General features: G+C 45.4%; 1 protein-coding gene across 3 annotated transcripts in view; it reads right to left on the bottom strand.

Annotated features, from left to right (window-relative positions):
• LOC137517503 (ghrelin-like) overlaps positions 1 to 21,091 on the bottom strand; it is a 44,399-nt gene extending 23,308 nt beyond the window's left edge. For all 3 annotated transcript variants that reach the window (XM_068234477.1, XM_068234475.1, XM_068234476.1), the window contains exons 1-2: positions 20,657 to 21,091; positions 9,544 to 9,636 (exon numbers count right to left, since the gene is read on the bottom strand). The gene's annotated coding sequence lies outside the window, so the exon portion shown is untranslated. The remainder of the gene's footprint in view (positions 1 to 9,543; positions 9,637 to 20,656) is intronic.
• Positions 21,092 to 21,306: the final 215 nt, after the last annotated feature.

Below are 21,306 nucleotides of genomic sequence, written 5' to 3'. Positions count from 1 at the left end.
ATGGGTAAATCTGAAGCCAATCTGAATGTATTTTGTGGGTAAATCTGCAGCCAATTTCAATGTATTTTGTGGGTAAATCTGCAGCCAATCTGAATGTATTTTGTGGGTAAATCTGCAGCCAATCTGAGTGCATTTTGTGGGGAATCTGCTATCACTCCATTTGCATTTTGTGGTGAAATCTGCTGATATATATATATATATATATATATATATATATATATATATATATATATATTTCTTTTTCCCGGGGGGTGAGGGGACTGTGTCGGACTGCCGGCCCTCCACCATGTGGTCTGAAAACAAAACGGCCCTCCATGCCCGCGAAGTTGGACAGCACTGGTCTATGAGATAATAATTCCGTATAATGCTAATGCTATATGTAAATGTATGCAGTTTGAAGATGGACGAAATGAATCCTGCCAAGGTGGAATTGGATTGCTTCATTTTCAAGCTATACAAAATGGCCATAACATTTGCATCAACTCCGAATTATTTGAATTTCATTGACCATCCCTAGCCAAGATAATTTGCTCCATATCTGCTCCCAACTGTAACCCTTTCCCTGATTAAAATTAACCTGAAGAGAAAATAAACTTATGAGATCACAAATTGTATGTGTAGTACAGCTAAGAAATAGAACATTAGTAGCATAGAAAAAGGTCTCATGTTGTTTTCCAGTTAAGGAAGAGTTAAACAAGTCAGTTATCTATGCAAAAGAGCTTTTCTGAGCTATTCGACCCACTAGGTTGAATACAGTCCTGTTTTTGTGAAGCACATAGAAAACCAAGAAACAGTGAGAGACAACGTGAGATAAGGTTTTACTGCAGGACAGTTCAAAAGGTCATTATCTTTGCTTTGTTTCATATCTTTAGGCTAGTTACACACCGGGACGTTGCGTTATAGTGGACGTTATGGTCGCATAACGTCCCCTAACGCAATGCCTGCCGGTAGAGGATGTTGAGTGAGCCGCGTTAAGCGCCTCTTTCTGCATTAGGGCAGTGAGAGTGGCGCTGATTGGCCGGCGGTACCACGTGATGTGGAGTGTTTTCACGTGGTACCGCCAGCCAATCAGCGGCCACCAGTGCAGTGCATATTGAGTAGCCATGTGCGCGGCTACATAGCAGCCTCTCCCCGCCTCCTCTCCGCCCCAACACTGAACATGTGCAAACAGTCTAACGCGGCTTAAGCCTATGGAATGCTATAGTATGCTGCACGTTCTGAATAACGTGCAGCGTTACATGTAACGCAACGTGGGCAGTGTGAACAGCCCCATTGACTTTGTATTGCTGTGAGTTGGGGAGCGTTACAGGCTGCACTAACGTGTGCCTGTAACGTCCCTGTGTGGAAGCAGCCTAAAAGACCGATTGTGGTTTCTGACAAGATTAGCTGCATGCTTGCTTCAGGTGTGATTCAGGCACCAACACAGTTCCCATTCATTGATCTAAGTCCCCATGTGAATGACCACAATGAGATGGTGCCGTCATTCACAAAAAATACTTACACGTCCATGCATTACTTTGTGTAGTAAGACTACGCATAGGAAAGTGATGCATGGGGACATCTTGTGACCAAAAAGTAAAATTACATCTACAAAATTTTTTTTTTTAATTAAGACATTTTTTTTTAAAGAGCACCCTAGGCAGGGTTCTGGGAATAAAATCCCCATACAGAGGCTGGGTCTGTCTATAGAGCCCAGCCTCTGTTGCTATATAGATTGCCCCTAATCGCCCCCTGCACTCTACAATACCACGTAAATCACAGCCGCGCTGTGTTTACCTCGCTCCTGTCTCTCTCGCCGCTCCCCTCGCCTCCTGCATCGGCGGGGAGGGAAGGGATGCGGGCGGGGACTGGAGCGATGCAGGAGGCGGGGAGCGGCGAGACTGACAGGAGAGAGGAAAACACAGCGTGCTCTGACAAGCTTCGTGTCAGCAGCACGGCTGTGTTTTAGGGGGGTATTGCGTAGCGCAGGGGGAGCTTAGGGGCAAACTATATAGCAACAGAGGCTGGGCTCTATAGACAGACCCAGCCTCTGTATGGGGATTTTATTCTCAGAACCCCGCCTCAGGTTCTCTCTAACATTTAAAATGAACCCCTTACCTCCCACAGTCCCCAATAGTTACCCCCAAAAAAAAATGTTGTAAAAAAATAAATACAACACTATACAATAAAAAAAACAAAACATAAATAGTTACTTTAGGGACTGAACTTTTTTTTAATATGTACTGTATGTCAAGAAGGTTTATTTCTGTTACTTTGTAAATTATGGGCTTATAATTTGTAATGGACCCAAAACTGAAAAAAAAATGCACCTTTATTTCCAAATAAAATATTGGCGCCATACATTGCACTATAGAAAAAACTTTAAGATATGGATTGTTTCGTTGTGATAAGTAGTAATAAAGTTATAGCCAAATGAGCACTAACAGGTGAAAATTGCTCTGGTTTTTTTTAAGGGGAAAACCCCTTGAAGGTGAAGTAGTTAAGGGCTCTGCCTCTGACATAAAAGACCTGGCTTCAAATCTCGGCTCTTTCTATTTAGTAAGCCAGCGCCTATTCAGTAGGGAGTTCTTAGGCACAAGACTCCCTAACACTGCAGGGTGGCCTCTTGAGCGCCTCTCAAGCGCTTTGAGCCTCACAGGAGGAAAGCACTATACAAATGTTGGAATTATTATTATTACACAACATGCAATTTCCCATTAGATCGATGTGTCGAATTGATAATTTCTGTCATATCCGATCTGCTCCCAATCGACAACAGTATCAAATTTAATTTTAGAAAAACAAAAAGTCAAATAGTGCTGCGCCTACCCACTATGCTGCAAATTCTGTTAAGGGATCCCACTTCCTTAGTATTGAAGAAAATAAATAAAATAACAGACTGCGCTAAAAAGATTATTTAATAAGATCAGAAATATAAAAATTATTCAGTTGATCAATATTTGATTGCCTGAAAAATTATGTGTATATATATATATACAAGGTAATAAATGTCCATAAAAACAAATAAAACAAAATCAAGTGCACCCCTTAAGGATTGAAAGTGCAGAGAGCAAGCTGATTTTCACTGGCCAATGAAATATTCACAGTAGGTTACTTGTAATAGATCCAAGGAATAGTTTCCAGTTGCATAAACTAATAGTGAAGCTTAGTATTGCACTGATAATGGGTTCTGGGACTGATATCCCATACGAAGTGATAGCAGGCTGCTTGATACAAATGTTAATGCATCCTCATGCGAATGTCTCAAATGTTATAAGTGACGTAGAAACAAACATTGTATATCATGATACGTCTCACCGTTCCAATTCCGTATGCGTGTAGTGGAATGCTGTTGCGGGGAGCCGCTCAATCTCACCCGCCCCGGCCGGCAGCTAAGTGAGAGAGTCTGGACGAATGTTAGCGTCGGGCTGGATTAGCCCGGCTCCCTTATCTGGCGAAGGCAGTGTTGGGTGAGACCTTTGTCCGGAGATGAAGCTTCCGTGTAGTCCAAGCGGTGCTAGCAGCCGCGTAGTTTCACCACGCCTCCTTCCCCTCTAGTGTGTGACGTCACAATTGCAGCCACTGCTGACGTTTCGGGAGGAACGCCTCCCTTTCTCAAAGCTGGGCTGCAGAGGGGATCGGAGACTCTTCTTATGTAGCTTTCCCCGCATACTGTTCTTAATCAAATGCATATAGATCCAAATCCTTATTCAGTCCATGAGGTATCAAGGAATTAAGATTAAATATCCACATAGTCTCTCTCCGGGACATTTCTAATAGGTAGTCCCCACCTATCCAGGGTTTACTGACTTGTTCTATTGCGCAATATTTCGTTCCCTTAAAGGAACATCCATGTGATATCCTATAGTGCTCTGAGAGGGGATGTTTTTTATTCCCTTTTATAATATTTGTACAGTGCTCACTGAGTCTTTCTTTCAGAGCACGCTTTGTTCTTCCCACGTAGTGTTTTTGGCAGGGACAGGTTAGCAAATAGATGACTCCCTTTGTGTCGCAGTTAGTGACATCTTTAATCTTGAAAATTTCTTTATTTGTCATTGCTGTAATGTCATAGACCCTTTCCACAGGTAAATTCGACTCCCGACAGGCCCTACAGAATCCACATTTCTTAAAGTACCCATTGTTCTTCCTCATTCTAATTGGTTTTATAGTGGGCGCTAATATATTGCCCAGATTTTTTGTTCTCCTAAAAATCATTCTAGGGTTCTCAGGTAAAATGGAGGTCAGTAAAGGATCCTCCCGTAACAGGTTCCAGTACTTCCCCACTATATTCCTGACTTTAGGGGCCTGTGAGGAGTACTGCATTATTAGATTGGGTTGTTGGCCAATTAAATCAGGTTGTTTGACTTTATTTTCTAATAATTTACATCTCTCTGTGTTTTTGGCCCTTTCCATAGCCTCCACAATCAGTTCCTCAGGATATCCTTTGAGTTCAAACCTATCTTGTAGAGTCTCTGCTTCTACTTCAAAGTCTGTTATCTTAGAGCAGTTCCTCCTGAGCCTTAAAAATTGGCCACCTGGGATATTCATGAGCCATCTAAAGTGGTGACAGCTATCCACATTGATGAAGCTGTTAGTGTCCACTGGTTTCAGATAGGTTTTTGTTAATAACCGCCCTTCTTCCCTATATATTGTCAAATCCAGGAAATTGACTTGTTGCTGACTGTACTCACTTGTGAATTTCAAATTATAATTATTATTATTGATCCACCCAATAAATGTGTCAAGGCTAGATTTACTCCCCCGCCATATAAAAAAGGCGTCATCTATAAATCTCCTCCAGAGCACCAAGGAGGCCCCGGGGCCCACTGGGCCATATAATTGGAAATGTTCCCAGTGGGACATATACAGGTTTGCAAAGGAGGGGGCAAACCGTGTCCCCATCGCCGTCCCGGTGCTCTGGAGGAAGTACTGACCCTCATAATTGAAATAGTTATGCTTCAAAATGAAGTGTATACTCTCTAGAACAAAATGAATCTGGTCTTCCAATAAACTCTGCGCTTCCTGCATAAAAAACTTTACAGCTTCAATTCCCTTGTCATGAGGAATCACAGTGTATAGGGAACTCACATCAATCGTACAAAGCCAATCTCCATCCTTCCAGGTGTAATTATCAAGTATCCTTAAGAAATGACCTGTATCCTTAATGTAACTTGGAGTATTCTTAACTAACTCTTGCAGGTATATATCGACATAATGGGATAAATTTGATGTTATGGAGCCGATCCCCGATATGATTGGTCTCCCTGGTGGATCTACCAGTCCCTTGTGTATTTTCGGAAGATGGTAATACACAGGGATTCTGGGATTCATCTCATATAGGTAGGCATATTCATCCTCATTGATGATCCCTATGGTTTTAGCCTCCTCCAACATGACCTTTAATCTTTTAAGAAATTTTTGAGTGGGGTCCATCGATAATGGTAGATAGGTATCCACATTATGTAATTGTCGTGTTGCTTCACGATGATACTGCTCAATGTCCTGTAAAACTACACCTCCCCCCTTATCAGCCGGCCTAATAACAATAGTATTGTCATTCTGTAAATTTCTCATTGCCTGTCTTTCTTGTGGGGATAAATTGTCTACGAAATGAGTTTTAAGTTTTTTAATATCTTCCAAGACCAGAGTCTCAAAGGAATTCATTGCTTTACTAGCTTCCTGGATTGGGTTGAATTTAGACTTGCATTTCAGCCCTGAGTGTTTATAGATATCTATTTGTGTGGAATTTTCAATTAACTGTTTTTCTGTTTTCTTCAAGAAGTGTTTTTTGAGACATAATTTCCTCATAAACTTCTTAACGCTTATGAAGGCCTCAAATTTGTTGAGCTTGCTGCCTGGGGCAAACTTGATGCCCCTTGATAATACCCCATGCTCCACTAAGGAGAGGGGTCTGTGACTGAGATTGAATATTCCCCCCTCCCCCATGGGTAAAGCAACGTGAGTGGGGTTCTCTATTTTTTGCGATTTCTTGGATAGCCCCCTTCCCCTCCGCCCTCTTGGCCTGCACTTTGTCTTTTGTCCTTGATATAATGCTCTATCCTCTGTTGTTGTAATTTGTCTGGCGGGTTTTTTTTCTGTCACTGTTGTTTTGTTGCACTTCTTGTTTCCCTTTGAAAATTTGGCATCCCAAAGGTTAATGCTGTACGGTAGTCTAAAAAATGCACATTGGATTTTGGGTTGGCCCCCAGTACATTAAATCTATTTGATGTAGGAATATCTATACAGGATCCTACCTCCTCTTGCCTCCTCTGATCTTCATTAGTTTCTATGGTACATATTGGTGTATTAACACCAAAATGCATGGCTGTCCTATATTGATCAGGGGGGTCAGAAGAAGCTATATTAGATTGACTGCTTGTTGCTGCAGTGGCTATAGAAGGTATCCCAGTTGTCCTTGGATTAGTTAAATTAATCGTTTTGGATACGGGGGTCTCACTCTTGTTATGAAGGATTGTTTCTATAGTATCTTCCCTAGAGGACACGAGGGGATCGTGGGTGGGGGATCTGGAAATGATGGTGTCTGCTGATCTGATAGTCACAGACTCCTTGACTAGGACTGTCACTGAGCCTGTGTCAATCTGCCCACCCACCTGGGGGTTGTTTGGTCTATCATCTAATTCTGCCCTATAATTGGTCCCAGGAGCCTCATTGGAAGATTTGGGTGGTGATGAGATGGTGCTATAGTTAGAGGGGACCCCGTTAGATACAGTTGAAATGGTGGGGACTATATTCTCAGTAGAAGAGGGATTAGAATTGTCAGATGTTACCGCGGGTGGACTTTGGTCTAAGACTTCTAGTGACAAATTCTCAATAGAGGATACCTCTTCCAGACCTAATATTATGTCATCATCGGGATATGTTCGTTTGGGCAATTGATTCTTTTCCCCATATAGGCCATCCCTTTCGAATTTCCTTATTTTTCGTTTAATTATATCATCCTCCATATTTGTTAATCTCACTTGTATGTTAGTCTCTAAGTTCTTATAGAAATCATTGTTTCGAAAGGGTTCCAGCTTATTGTACAATTGTCTGATGTCCTCTCCACTTTTCATTACATCAATTTTTCTTAATTCCATTATAAACTCCATGACCTGTATGGAGAAGCCATGAAACATCCGGTCCCATTCTAATTGTGCTGATTCGGATTGTAAATCAAAGGACAATGCTTTTTTGACCTCCAAGCCAGGTGGACATTTATCATGTAGTCTATATCTTTCGAGAGTATATATCTCCCATAGGTTCTTTGTTTCCTGAGTGAGCTTTTTTTCCAGCGATCGACAGTGCGATTTAATAACATCGTTTTCAAAAGGATTAACAGGCTTAGTTGTGTCATGATTAAAAAACTTTTCTAGTCGCTGCAATCTATCTTCTCTGTACTGCCACAGATTGCTGCTGGTGGGTACTTCTATCTCCATAGTAGGCTGCATACACTAATAGGGGATAAGATTAGAAAAACAAAAAGTCAAATAGTGCTGCGCCTACCCACTATGCTGCAAATTCTGTTAAGGGATCCCACTTCCTTAGTATTGAAGAAAATAAATAAAATAACAGACTGCGCTAAAAAGATTATTTAATAAGATCAGAAATATAAAAAGGCTCAGGAGGAACTGCTCTAAGATAACAGACTTTGAAGTAGAAGCAGAGACTCTACAAGATAGGTTTGAACTCAAAGGATATCCTGAGGAACTGATTGTGGAGGCTATGGAAAGGGCCAAAAACACAGAGAGATGTAAATTATTAGAAAATAAAGTCAAACAACCTGATTTAATTGGCCAACAACCCAATCTAATAATGCAGTACTCCTCACAGGCCCCTAAAGTCAGGAATATAGTGGGGAAGTACTGGAACCTGTTACGGGAGGATCCTTTACTGACCTCCATTTTACCTGAGAACCCTAGAATGATTTTTAGGAGAACAAAAAATCTGGGCAATATATTAGCGCCCACTATAAAACCAATTAGAATGAGGAAGAACAATGGGTACTTTAAGAAATGTGGATTCTGTAGGGCCTGTCGGGAGTCGAATTTACCTGTGGAAAGGGTCTATGACATTACAGCAATGACAAATAAAGAAATTTTCAAGATTAAAGATGTCACTAACTGCGACACAAAGGGAGTCATCTATTTGCTAACCTGTCCCTGCCAAAAACACTACGTGGGAAGAACAAAGCGTGCTCTGAAAGAAAGACTCAGTGAGCACTGTACAAATATTATAAAAGGGAATAAAAAACATCCCCTCTCAGAGCACTATAGGATATCACATGGATGTTCCTTTAAGGGAACGAAATATTGCGCAATAGAACAAGTCAGTAAACCCTGGATAGGTGGGGACTACCTATTAGAAATGTCCCGGAGAGAGACTATGTGGATATTTAATCTTAATTCCTTGATACCTCATGGACTGAATAAGGATTTGGATCTATATGCATTTGATTAAGAACAGTATGCGGGGAAAGCTACATAAGAAGAGTCTCCGATCCCCTCTGCAGCCCAGCTTTGAGAAAGGGAGGCGTTCCTCCCGAAACGTCAGCAGTGGCTGCAATTGTGACGTCACACACTAGAGGGGAAGGAGGCGTGGTGAAACTACGCGGCTGCTAGCACCGCTTGGACTACACGGAAGCTTCATCTCCGGACAAAGGTCTCACCCAACACTGCCTTCGCCAGATAAGGGAGCCGGGCTAATCCAGCCCGACGCTAACATTCGTCCAGACTCTCTCACTTAGCTGCCGGCCGGGGCGGGTGAGATTGAGCGGCTCCCCGCAACAGCATTCCACTACACGCATACGGAATTGGAACGGTGAGACGTATCATGATATACAATGTTTGTTTCTACGTCACTTATAACATTTGAGACATTCGCATGAGGATGCATTAACATTTGTATCAAGCAGCCTGCTATCACTTCGTATGGGATATCAGTCCCAGAACCCATTATCAGTGCAATACTAAGCTTCACTATTAGTTTATGCAACTGGAAACTATTCCTTGGATCTATTACAAGTAACCTACTGTGAATATTTCATTGGCCAGTGAAAATCAGCTTGCTCTCTGCACTTTCAATCCTTAAGGGGTGCACTTGATTTTGTTTTATTTGTTTTTATGGACATTTATTACCTTGTATATATATATATACACATAATTTTTCAGGCAATCAAATATTGATCAACTGAATAATTTTTATATTTCTGATCTTATTAAATAATCTTTTTAGCGCAGTCTGTTATTTTATTTATTTTCTCAAATTTAATTTCATTAGTGCACAAAATCGATCCTGTTCTAGATTGGAAGCAGATCATACATGACAGAAACGATCGATTTGATCTGACAGGAATTTCTATGGTGTGCACCTAAAGCTAACCTTGGGTCAAAAAACACAAACTTAACAAAGAAGAGGTCCTCCAGACCCCTGTTGTCGATCAGTAACCCCCAAAGAAATACGACAAGAGCTTTTTGGATTGAAGTTCTGGGCTATACTCCTCTTCATGCTACTTCACAGGTGTGGCCGCACTTGCAAAAATCACACTTAACAGCTTACTATACTTACCTAAGTGGACACTGGACAGACGTCGGTGAGAGTGGACAAAGTAGATACTTGTACCTTCTGTGTATTGAGTCCAAGGTCCAAATCTAGCCACACCTGTAAAGATCCAGATTATTATTAACATTAATTCAATTCATTTTTTTCTCCTGATTTTTTTTCCTAGAATATCCTTTTTCATCTCTTCTTTAATGAACATTTTAGCACTTTGCAATAGGAAAAGTAGCAAAAAGGTGAAAAATAGATCTGAATTAACCCAATAAAAAGGTTTAGTTTTTGTATCAGGCCATAAATGTCACCTTGGTGCTGGATGTATGCTACCACTAATGACTTATCTAGCTGCATGCATACAGACATCTTCTTATTTAGTAGACCAAAAGTGACCAATAGATTACCCTCAGTTTTCAGAGATTCGAACAGGAAAAGGAGACAGGACATGATCATCAAGACCGGACTACCTAGTCTTAACGCCATATGCCCCACTCCTGCTGGCTACCATTTGTATGATGGAGCAGAGTGGTCGGTACATACAGATAGGCACCCAGTATAACAAGTTAGAGCTCTTTACTGAAGAAAACGTGCAGAGACAAATCATACACCACCATCAGGTAGTACAAGTTTACTTAGAACAAAGAGGAACACAGAAAGAACCAGGGCCGTGGAGTCGGAGCAATTTTGGGTACCTGCATTCAGAGTTGGTGTCAAAGTTGGTGGTTTCATAAAGTCAGATGATTTTTGTACCAAATCCACAGCCCTGGTAAGCAGGGAGGGGCTTTCATGTATTCAACTACTTGAATTTGAAATTAAAATGAGGCTCGATTGCCTCAGGTGTGACCACAAGAGACGGGGGTTACTTACCCAGAAGTCCGTCGGCCTCTATGCGTCTTCCACCACTTGCACGCGACCTATGGGACGCGTTGCACGACTCATTACCGCACTTCCTCCTTCCGGCTTGAAAAGGGAGGGGGCCACTAGACACCAAGTAACTTTATAAGGCAGGAAGGTGGCCACTAGACATTGAGGTTGGCCCACAACTTGGTCCCAGTGTTTAATTTTGTCCCACTTTGTATTTGAGTTTGCCACCGCTGCCTTGGAGCCTTCCCGTTCATCTCTACTTCCCCTTGTTCCACTGACGCTGGCCCCCGTTCCAGTCTTCAACTTTAATGTCGAAGAGGCCTTTGGGCATCCTCTAAGGCCACTGAAATGCTCGGTTCTCCAAGTACTTCCAAAGACGGGCAGCTCCGTACTAGAAGAACTGAAGAAGCAGCCGACGGGAGATTTTAACACGGGCCTCGGCAGTGGAACGAGGGGACACCGAGAGGAACAGGAAGGCTATTAGGGATCCAGAGTCTTCCCTCTTCTGAGGGGAGTATCTTACTTTTTTTATAGCAGGTTACAGCTGTCCTTTTTTGGTTGGCGCTCCACAATACAATATCAGAAACATTCTGTGTAAATAAACCTTCTAGCACTGTTCCTATGATGTCCACTGACCAGTCCCATAATCCCTTAAGGGTGAGGCGAGTCGTTCGATAGTAAGGCCCAACCAAACCCGGTACACACAATATGGCCACAAACTGTCAGCAGCTGCTGCTCATTATGCCTTGCAGTCACCTCCCGCTGTCAAATCCACAATTATTATGTAGCTCAGAACAATATAAATTGTATTCATCTTCGGTCTGTGGATCAACACACGCTGCACATTCCTCTTCACACACAGGCCCAACAGGGAGATGGAACATGACAGCTATCCTCTGATTCTTCTTAACCTCTTGAGGACTGCAGTGTTAAACCCCCCTAGTGACCAGGCCATTTTATGTAAAATGGGCCACTGCAGCTTTAAGGCCAAGCTGCAGGGCCACACAACACCCCACACAGGTGATTCCTCCCCCTTTTCTCCCCACCAACAAAGCTCTCTGTTGGTGGGGACTGATCTCTCCCCGTGTGTTTAATTTATATATATATATATATATATATATATATATATATATATATATATATATATATATATATATATATGTATATATATATATATATTATTGTTCATTATTTTTTAAATACATTTTACTAATTTTTTTCATTTGTATTACCCTAGGCCCACCCTCCCTCTCCCCGCCAGCCAATCACTGTGATCAGCTGTCATAGGCTTCAGCCTATGTCAGCTGATCACCTCTGATCCCCTGGAGGGGACAGACATGTCACACAGCTGTCCCCAGTACAGAGCTGCTGCAGAATGCAGCGCTGTGCGTGTAGTTAGACAGTGGTTTCGCCGTCTAATAGTCTCCTGAGTGGCGATCGCCGCTCGGAGACTGAAGGAGGGGCGGAGCTCCGCCCCCCGAGCAGGAGATGCACGCGCAGCCTGAGCGCGATCTCCTGCAAACTGCTGCCCCAGGACTTTACGCTGATTGGCGTTAGGTGGTCCTGGGGCTGCCGCTGCGGCCACGCCCATCGGTGTGATGCGGTCGGCAAGCAGTTAAAGGATCATTATCGCAAAAAAAATGTAAAATGTAAAATACATGTAAACACATAAATAAAAAGCATGTTTCTCCCAGAGTAAAATGAACTATAAATTACATTTCTACTATGTTGCTGTCACTTAAAGTTAGTAGCAGAAATCTGACAGAACTGACAGCTTTTGGACTAGTCCATATCCTCATGGAGGATTCTTAGCATGGCCTTTATAAAGACACTCCCTGAAAAGGATTTTTTTATAGCTCATTTTAATTTTGGAGAAACGTACTTCATATTTGTATGTGTTGACATGTATTTTAAATATTACGATTTTCGCGATAGTGGTCCTTTAAGGGGTCGTGGAGCTGCACATCACATAACAAAGCATGGAAACTGATGTATCCTTCACATTTCTCCAGCATCAAAGGGAAGAGAATTCTATTCTCCATGTGCAAGGAAAGTGTATGGGGTGGGGTGGGGGGGATTAGACTATATGGCTCCAGCAGCACAGGGCTGATTCATTCCTATGGCAGGGTCAGGTGCATGGACAGCAGTGTGACACGTCAATTATTCAGGACAGTCACGTTTACATTCATTATCCTGATTTCAGCATCAGACTCACTTCCTATATCTGTATATTTTGCAGTATATTGGTATGTAGCCCTGCCCTCCCAATGATGTCACAGCCTAGTCTATTTAAATATGCAGAATTCTACTCCCAGGGAGGCAGATACAGAATTCTCCTCCCACTTAAAGAGACTCTGAAGCGAGAATAAATCTCGCTTCAGAGCTCATAGTTAGCAGGGGCACGTGTGCCCCTGCTAAACCTCCGCTATAGCGCCGCTAAACGGGGGTCCCTTCACCCCCAAACCCCCCACTACGACACTTGGTCGCTCCTGGAGGCAGGGCTAACGGCTGCAGCCCTGCCTCCAGTCGCGTCTATCAGCGGCGCATCGCCGCCTCTCCCCCGCCCCTCTCAGTGAAGGAAGACTGAGAGGGGCGGGGGAGAGGCGGAGATACGCGCTGACAGACGTGCGTGGGGCAGGGCTGCGGCGGTTAGCCCTGCCCCAACCAGGAAGCGCTCCTCCGCTGAAACTAGGGGATTTGGGGGTGAAGGAACCCCTGTTTAGCGGCGCGATAGCGGCGGTTTAGCAGGGGCACATGTGCCCCTGCTATCTATGAGGTCTGAAGCAAGATTTATTCTCTCTTCAGACTCTCCTTAAGTATCATTTTCACTGATGGGACTGTCGGTAAACAAGCATTCTGCAGAGAAGCACCTGACAGCAGTAAAGATGTCTCTACCTGTGATACATTTCAGAATGCAAATAGGGCTGAGGAAAGATTTTTAAAATGGGCAAACACTGACCAGATAATTTATAAAGTTATATTGTACGTAATAAGCTATTTTACTAAAGGTACCCATTAACGGTACAATTTTTTCACCAAATACAATATTTCAATGCGATTTTAACGAATTAATTATCGATTGTTCACATTTACTGAACGATTCTGTTTTAAAATTCGATCATAAAATCCAACTTTTGGATCGAATTTTATCCTACTCAACAATCAACCAAAGAATCGTTCCTTATTGATTGCCTTCATAAACGGCGACTTTTCTATACAACTCGATCAATAAAATCACATCAAAAGATTGCATTGGGTGAAAAAATTGTACCGTTTATGGGCACCTTAATTACAATATTTTCAGTACAGTTCCTTTTAATGTTGCTGTACTCTAAAGCTAGTTTCCCAAAGGACACAGTCTAGCATGTGTGCGGAAAACGAGCAATCCCCGACGGTTAGTGATGAGTGAATGTTGTTGACGCACATTTTAATTCAGTAACGGCATGACAATGGTCTGCCAATTGGATCATTACCAGAAGTGCGAAGATGAGGACCCAGAAGTGTGACATTTGCCACACCCGTCTAAACCAATCCTCCGGGACAGATCGGTCTACATGGACAATAATCTCTTTTTTACCATGATTAGGACACTTTGTATACACAATTCTCGACCGAGCCGTTATTTATCGATACATTCCAATGACAGCAGCCTATCTTGTGTACCCATCCCCACCCATAGGGGTGCCCTGTACCCTTAACCCTTTACCCTGGTGCCTAACCATTAACCACCTCCCCTAGCGGAGCCTAATCCTTAACACCCTCCCACCCCTGCCGCCAAGCTGCGATTAGCCGCAATAGCTGGAAATTTGGGGCTAGTTGCTATTTTATCATTGCCGCGTATAAAGGTGCCCTGTACTTCACGGCACAGCGGGTGCCCTTTTTACCCACTTCGCTGTAGCAGGACACATGCTGATTGTTCGCAGTTTAGCACACAGAACACCAGTTTGCACAGAGAGTCCACATTGTCTCTCTTGCTCCATTACGACTCTCACTAGGAACTGTTACAGTTATCCTATCTGCTCTATCAGTCTGCGAAGGACTGGAGGTTTTACACATTAAATGCCATACCCAGGGCCGGTTCTTTCATGAAGCAAGGTGAAACATTTGCATCAAGCGCAGAGATTTCAGGGGCAGCATTTTTGTACTGTGTGTACCTTCCTGAGGAGGAATGGAGTGGCTAGCAGTCTGTTTGGCACAGACTCCCAGCCAGCCAGTGTGCTATTGTGTTGAGCTGCAGCATGTCATGTGAGAACATTAAATGAAGCAGAGTAAATTGTCGGGTGCTGTGTGATCATTCCAAATCGGGGGTGGGGCGGGGTTTGAATTATAAAACAACCTATTTTTCTCATGAAATCTTTAGGGTATGCATGACTAGGGGGTGTGATTTGGGCGTGATGAAGGGTGTGGCAGGGGCGTGGCTTAAGTGTCCCTCTTTCCCATCTCAAAAAGTTGGGAGGTGTGGTTATGCTTTGAATCAGGATGATACTATTTATTGGCTAACTACAATCCTTGGCTCTAGTCTACTTCAGGGAACCCAGCACAATTCCTCATGGGGAGCAGTTCTCCAATCACAGTACTCTCTTACAGCACTAAGCGATGTGATTGGCCAAATAGCGTGGGTGTAGTTTACTACAAGCCTGGGGGCTGACTATGCTGGGAAGGGCAAGGGGGGTAGGAGGCCCCTAATTTTCCTTTGCCCCGGGGCCCCATGTTGCTTAAACCGGCCCTGGGGCTGTGAGAGCCTGTGTGTATATTGTGAGTCTGGGGAATACAGTAGTTAGGCTGCTGGAAGGGACAGGGCTGCTGTATATGGATACAGGTGGCTGCAGACAGAGCTGCACGTGATCAGGGGGCTCTGCTGCTGCACATGGCAGGCTGCTTAGGTAAACACAGTACAATAGGGGGTTTTATCATCAAAGCAAGTTGACTGCTGGGTACATCAGTGACTGCAGGGTAGGCCTGTGTTGGTGGCGCAGGTCACTGCAGGGAAGAAGTACTGTCCACAGCAAGCTGCCTGTGCTGCTCACACCAACCCCGACACTACAGGTGGGAGCCTTCCAAGCTTCCCGATACTGCCTCTGTAGTATGGCTGCAGGGCACCTCTCACTGAGCAGACAGGTGTGCTCTCCCCGCCAGCCAGCAGCCCATACTGCTACTTTATCTAATCTACCATATGGGAACATGATGCATGCGGTGCAGTGGCGGTGCAGCAAATGCAAGGTAAGATGCTGCCCATAGCAACCGCATCAGTTATATCAGTCAGTGCCAATGCAGAGATGCTGCCCATAGCAACCGTGTCAGTTATATCAGCCAGTGCAGAGATGCTGCCCATAGCAACCGCATCAGTTATATCAGTCAGTGCCAGTGCAGAGATGCTGCCCATAGCAACCGTGTCAGTTATATCAGTCAGTGCAGAGATGCTGCCCATAGCAACCGTGTCAGTTATATCAGTCAGTGACAGTGCAGAGATGCTGCCCATAGCAGCTGCATCAGTTACATCAGTCAGTGCAGAGATGGTGCCCATAGCAACCGTGTCAGTTATGTCAGTCAGTGCAGAGATGCTGCCCATAGCAACCAGACAGTTATATCAGTCAGTGCAAAGGAAAGCATGAAAGTGGAACTAGATTTTCAAAATCTGTTTTTACAGAGAACCCAAGGCGGAATTTTTAATTCTAAATAGGACCTGTATTCACCTGTAGCTTGTCCATCATTGTTCTCCTCCATTACAGGCTCCCCCCGCCGCTCCCAGCCTCCGCTAGCTTCCTCCAATCAGAAGCTAAGCGCTTACTGTGGCACAAGCTCTGTGTACCCTTGGGCCGGATTCATCAAGCTGCGCTCCTTAGCAGTGCAGCTTAAAGAAAACCTGTACGAAAAAAGTTCCCCTGGGGGTACTCACCTCAGTAGGGGGAAGCCTCTGGGCTCTATAGAGGCTTACCCCATCCTCCTGTGTCCCACAGCGGTCTCGTTGCAGCCCCTGGAACGCACAGGCGATAATTTGTCCTGCTGCGCAATATTTACCTTTTCTGGCTCCAGCGGGGGCGCTGTTGCGGCTCTTCTGACGGAGATAGGCGGAAATAGCCAATCTCCTTTGGGTCCGCTGTACTGCGCAGGCGCAGGAGAGCGGTCCGACGGAGATCAGCTATTTCCGCCTATCTCCGTGGGAAGAGCGGATACTGCGCCTGCGCTGGAGCCAAGAGGTAAATATTTACATCGCCGCCGCTCCAGGAGAATTTCGCCGCCGCCGTAGGGCCGAGGAGGACGGGGGAAGCCTCAATAGGATCCGGAGGCTTCCCCCTACTGAGGTGAATACCCCCCAGTGGAATTTTTTTCATTACAGATTTTCTTTAACCCTGGCGTTCAATTTTTCCCAGGATTTCTGTGCAAAAAAGTGATAACATTTATTTTTAAAACTTTTTTTTTCCTGTAACGTGCAAAAATGTGTCAAGCAAGGGAATAGTAGGCAGTGCAGGAGAGTATTGATGTGTATGCACGTTTATACTGTTCACAGCATGTTTTTATGGACGGATATATCTGTCCATACCGCTAGGGAGGTTAATGTGAAGGAGCGCCCGCTTTGCCTAGGGCCCGTAACTAACTGCAGGTGGTCTTGTGCAGTATCGTTACCGCGATACTTCATTTGCAGCCGCTACTATGTTAACTTACATAGTTACAACTATGTAAATGAACAGCGTAGCGGCCGCAAGTGAATTATCTCGATAACAATACTTCACAGGACACCCGCAGTTAGTTACGCGCTTTTCTATGTAAGCAAAGTAAAACGCAAGAAAAACTCATGTGCAAAACGCTAATGCACTCAAAACACTAATAAAACACACTAACGCATATGCAGCAAAACGCAACCTTTCACGCATCGCCTAGTGTGTTCCCAAACCTCAATGAGAACTTTGGACAGTGCTAATCCTATTAGAGGGTGGATGATAAATTGAAAATTAGGTGTGTGCACAAGGCTTTTGGACCATGTCTACGGCTAGAACCCACTAGGGCGATATTGGCAGCGTTTTTAGATCGCTGACGATTGAAAAAAAAAAAAAAAAACATTTGCCAATGTATTTAAATGGTGGGGAACCCACTAGTGCGATTGCGATTAATCACAATCGCATGACATGCAGCATTTTGGGCAATCAATGCTATGCAGGTCCGTTTCTAGGGGCCGTGCGGCAGCTCTGAGCGCAGAGGGAGGGGGGCGCTGTAATGGAGGGGGGAGCCGCAGCCGTGGGGAGGGCAGCTCGACATCTCCCTCCCTTCCTCTCCCTGGGCCGCCCTCCGTGCTCCCCCTCCAGACTGCAGAGTAATGCGCAGGGAAGCGCTGTATACAACTACTCACCTCCCTGGTTCCAATCGCCTCTCACTCACCGCCGGTCTTCTCCTTTCTGCATAGACGCTGATACACACGCTGCTTCCTGTTCAGCGGGTGTATCAGTGTCTGTGCAGAGAGGAGAAGACCAACTGTGAGTGAGCAGGCGCTTGGAACCAGGGAGGTGAGTAGCTGTATACAGCGTTTTCCTGCGCTAATTACTCTGCAGTCGAAGGGGGTGCACGGAGGGCGGCCCGGGGTGAGGAAGGGAGGGAGAGGTCGGGCTGCCCTCCACACGGCTGCGGCTCCCCCATTATGAGGGGGGCACCTACCTACCTATACTGGGGGGCAGCTACCTATCTAGACTATACACTTGGGGCACCTACCTATATAACCTATACTAGGGGGAACCTACCTATCTAACCTATACTGGGGGAACCTACCTATCTAACCTACACTGGGGCACCTACCTATACTGGGGGAACCTTCCTATTCAACCCATACTGGGGGAACCTACCTATCTAATGTATACTGGGGGAAGCTACCTATCTAAACTATACTGGGGCACCTACCTATATAACCTATACTGGGGACACCTACTTATCTAACCTATACTGCGGGCACCTACCTAGCTAGCCTATACTGCGGGCACCTACCTAGCTAGCCTATACTGGGGGCACCTACCTAGCTAGCCTATACTGGTGGCAACTATACTGGCTACCTATATTGGAGGCACATACCTAACTAACCTATACTGGGGTCACCTACCTATCTAACCTATGCTGGGGGCAACTATTATGGCTATGTATATTAGAGGCACCCACCTAGCTAACCTGTACTGGGGCACCTACTTATCTAACCTATACCAGGGGCAACTGCCTATCTAACCTATAATGGGGCAACTATACTGGATACCTATACCGGAGGCACATACCTGGCTAACCTATACTGGGGGCAATTATACTGGAGCACCTATGCCTGGCTACCTACACTGGGGGGGACCTATAGTTGGCTACCTATACTGAGGGCAACTAGACCTGGCTAACCTATACTGTTGACACCTATACCTGGATCCACGGCAGATGGGGGGCACAATTTTTAGACTCTCGCCCTGGGTGCATTTTAGCCTAGAAACTGCCCTGATGTTATGTATAGAAGTGCTGCAAAACAGTTTTCAAAAAGAAATTTTACAGCGATTTGGGGGCTGAGCGTTTATAATTTAAATAAAGTTAATTATACTTACTGGGTGTCTCGATGTCCAGCTTCCACCCATAGCCCCGCCCCCTAGCAGAAGATGTCACAGAAGCTTCTCTGATTGGTCCTAGAGAAACACCTATGACCTCTTCCATTAGGGGGCAGGGCTACGGAGGAAAGCCTTTTATTTAAATTTACAAATGCTCGCCCCCAAATTGCTGCAAAATTCATTTTCAAAGCGATTTTGCAGTGTTTCTATACTTAGCACTGAGCTCAAACACACTCAAAATGCTGCCTGCCCTGCGATTGCGATTAACTCTTATCACAATCGCATTAGTGGGTTCAGCCCCATTTAGGTACAGTGACAAAGTTTTTTTGGAATCGCTGTCGATTGTCAGTGATCCCAAAACACTGCCAAAAACGCCAGTGGGTCCCAGCCCTTAGGGTCACTTTATGGCTGGGTTTACACGTACACACATGCATCTGAAACAGCCGATAATGACGGTTTCAACTGCCGATCATTATGTGTGTACAGAGGCTGCAGATCGCTATTGCTCGGGCATCGTTAAAGATCCGTACGACCCCCGATACCCAAGCACGACCATTCGCAATGCTTTCTACTAGCCCACCCACCAATTAAAGCCCTTCCGTCATCACAACAATTCTCGCATGTGTGTATGTAGCTTCAGTGTATAGAAGTCATAGCAGTCACCTTGTGGAATATGATCCAGCCCTACACACTGCCAGCAACACTCCTCATCTTCCCTAACGGCACCATAATATTGTTCAGCATCGCCCCATACACAGACCTCAGGTTATACACAGCCCAGAAGATCACAGTAAGGACAGAGCGGCTGTATATAGATGCAGGTGGCTACAAACAGAGCTGCATGTGATCAGGGGCGCTGCTGCAGCACATGGCAGGCTGAGCAGATGGTGATTTTCAGTGTGTACAGGCCTTACATCTACAGACGTTACTATATGCTTCTCTGGGTGCACCAGCAGCATTGAGGAGGGGAGGAGCAGCGACATATTGACGGGCAGGCCAGTGTTTCAGTGCCAAGCTGTGGCTAACATGGTGACAGCTTCTGCTCTATTGCATGGTAGATCAGGGGGCGGAGCTGCCCAGTGTGACAGCACTAAGGAGGGGAGGAGCAGCCACATGCTAAGGGGCGGGCCAGAGTACTCTAGACAGCCGAGCCCTGTATATCACATAACCCCAGCATTGCAGATAGAGGGAAAGTAACTTAGGGTGCAGACACACATCCAACATTGATTGGCCAATTGCTAGAGACTGTTACCACCTCAATGTAGAGTGAGACTTTAAATACTGAGACCAGCTTGTGCAAGTAAGCCTCTCATACGACATGGCAGTGATAAAATTGGCCAATCAAAATTGGATGTGTCCCAAGCTTAAATGTGTGGATAGGCATATGCAGGTCACTGAGTACATAACTGCATGATGCATGCACAGCAGTATATACAGCGCAGCACACGCTCCCTCACCTTTCCATATTGCACATAATGCCTCACCTCCATCCACTAGCATGGCATAGCAATAGCAGAGGGGCGTGGTCACGTGTCACTGCAGGTGCCATCCTCAGCGGTGCTCGACTCGAGCTGCCCACCTGCACACGCACGTCACAATAGCTGCCATGACGTCACCTCCATCCACTAGCATGGCACAGCAACAGCAGAGGGGCGTGGTCACGTGTCACTGCAGGTGCCTTCCTCAGCGGTGCTCGAGCTGCCCACCTGCGTCACAATAGCTCTTCTATGATGTCACCCCTGCACTCATTCTTGTCACAGACGGAGCGGCGGCAGCAGCAGCGACAGACGTGCGGCGTCTCTCTCTCTGTATCCCCGATGGGCAGGAGCTCCCAGCCCCGACATTCTTCGGCAGAAGCTCCGGAAAGGAACAAGCAGTTATATCCCGGAGCTCCCCCTAGCGGCCGGTAGCAGGAATTACACAGTGAGGTAGGATGGAGACGATACAATTAGATTTAGAGTGACCAGACGTCCCGGACTGCCCGGGACACGTCCAGGATTTGGGGTCCGCTGTCCCAGGCTGCATGAGGTCCCGGGAAACGTCCCGCTTTCACTAGCGGGACGTCCCGGCCTCGGGAATCTGGCCACTCTATACTCATGAACTGGCAGCGGCGTCTATAGACGCCGTGCCAGTTCATTACCCGCAGCCCCGCTCCAGCCTAACTGTCTTCCGGAGTTCCGACACCGGCAGGCGAGCAGGGCTACGGCAAGATGGCTGCCGGAGCCCTGTACTGGAAACTATTTGTGTCTCCAGTACAGGGCTTCGGGCGCCATCTTGCCGTAGCCCTGTCAGCGTGGGAGAGAAGATCAGGAGCAAGATGGTACCGGGAGCAGCGCGCCAGAGGCCAGAGACTTCT

Source organism: Hyperolius riggenbachi, chromosome 5 (genome assembly GCF_040937935.1).
Source record: "Hyperolius riggenbachi isolate aHypRig1 chromosome 5, aHypRig1.pri, whole genome shotgun sequence".
Classification (NCBI taxonomy): Eukaryota; Metazoa; Chordata; class Amphibia; order Anura; family Hyperoliidae; genus Hyperolius; species Hyperolius riggenbachi.
The sequence above is the reverse complement of the archived record's forward strand: the minus strand, read 5'-3'. Positions and strand labels throughout refer to the sequence as shown.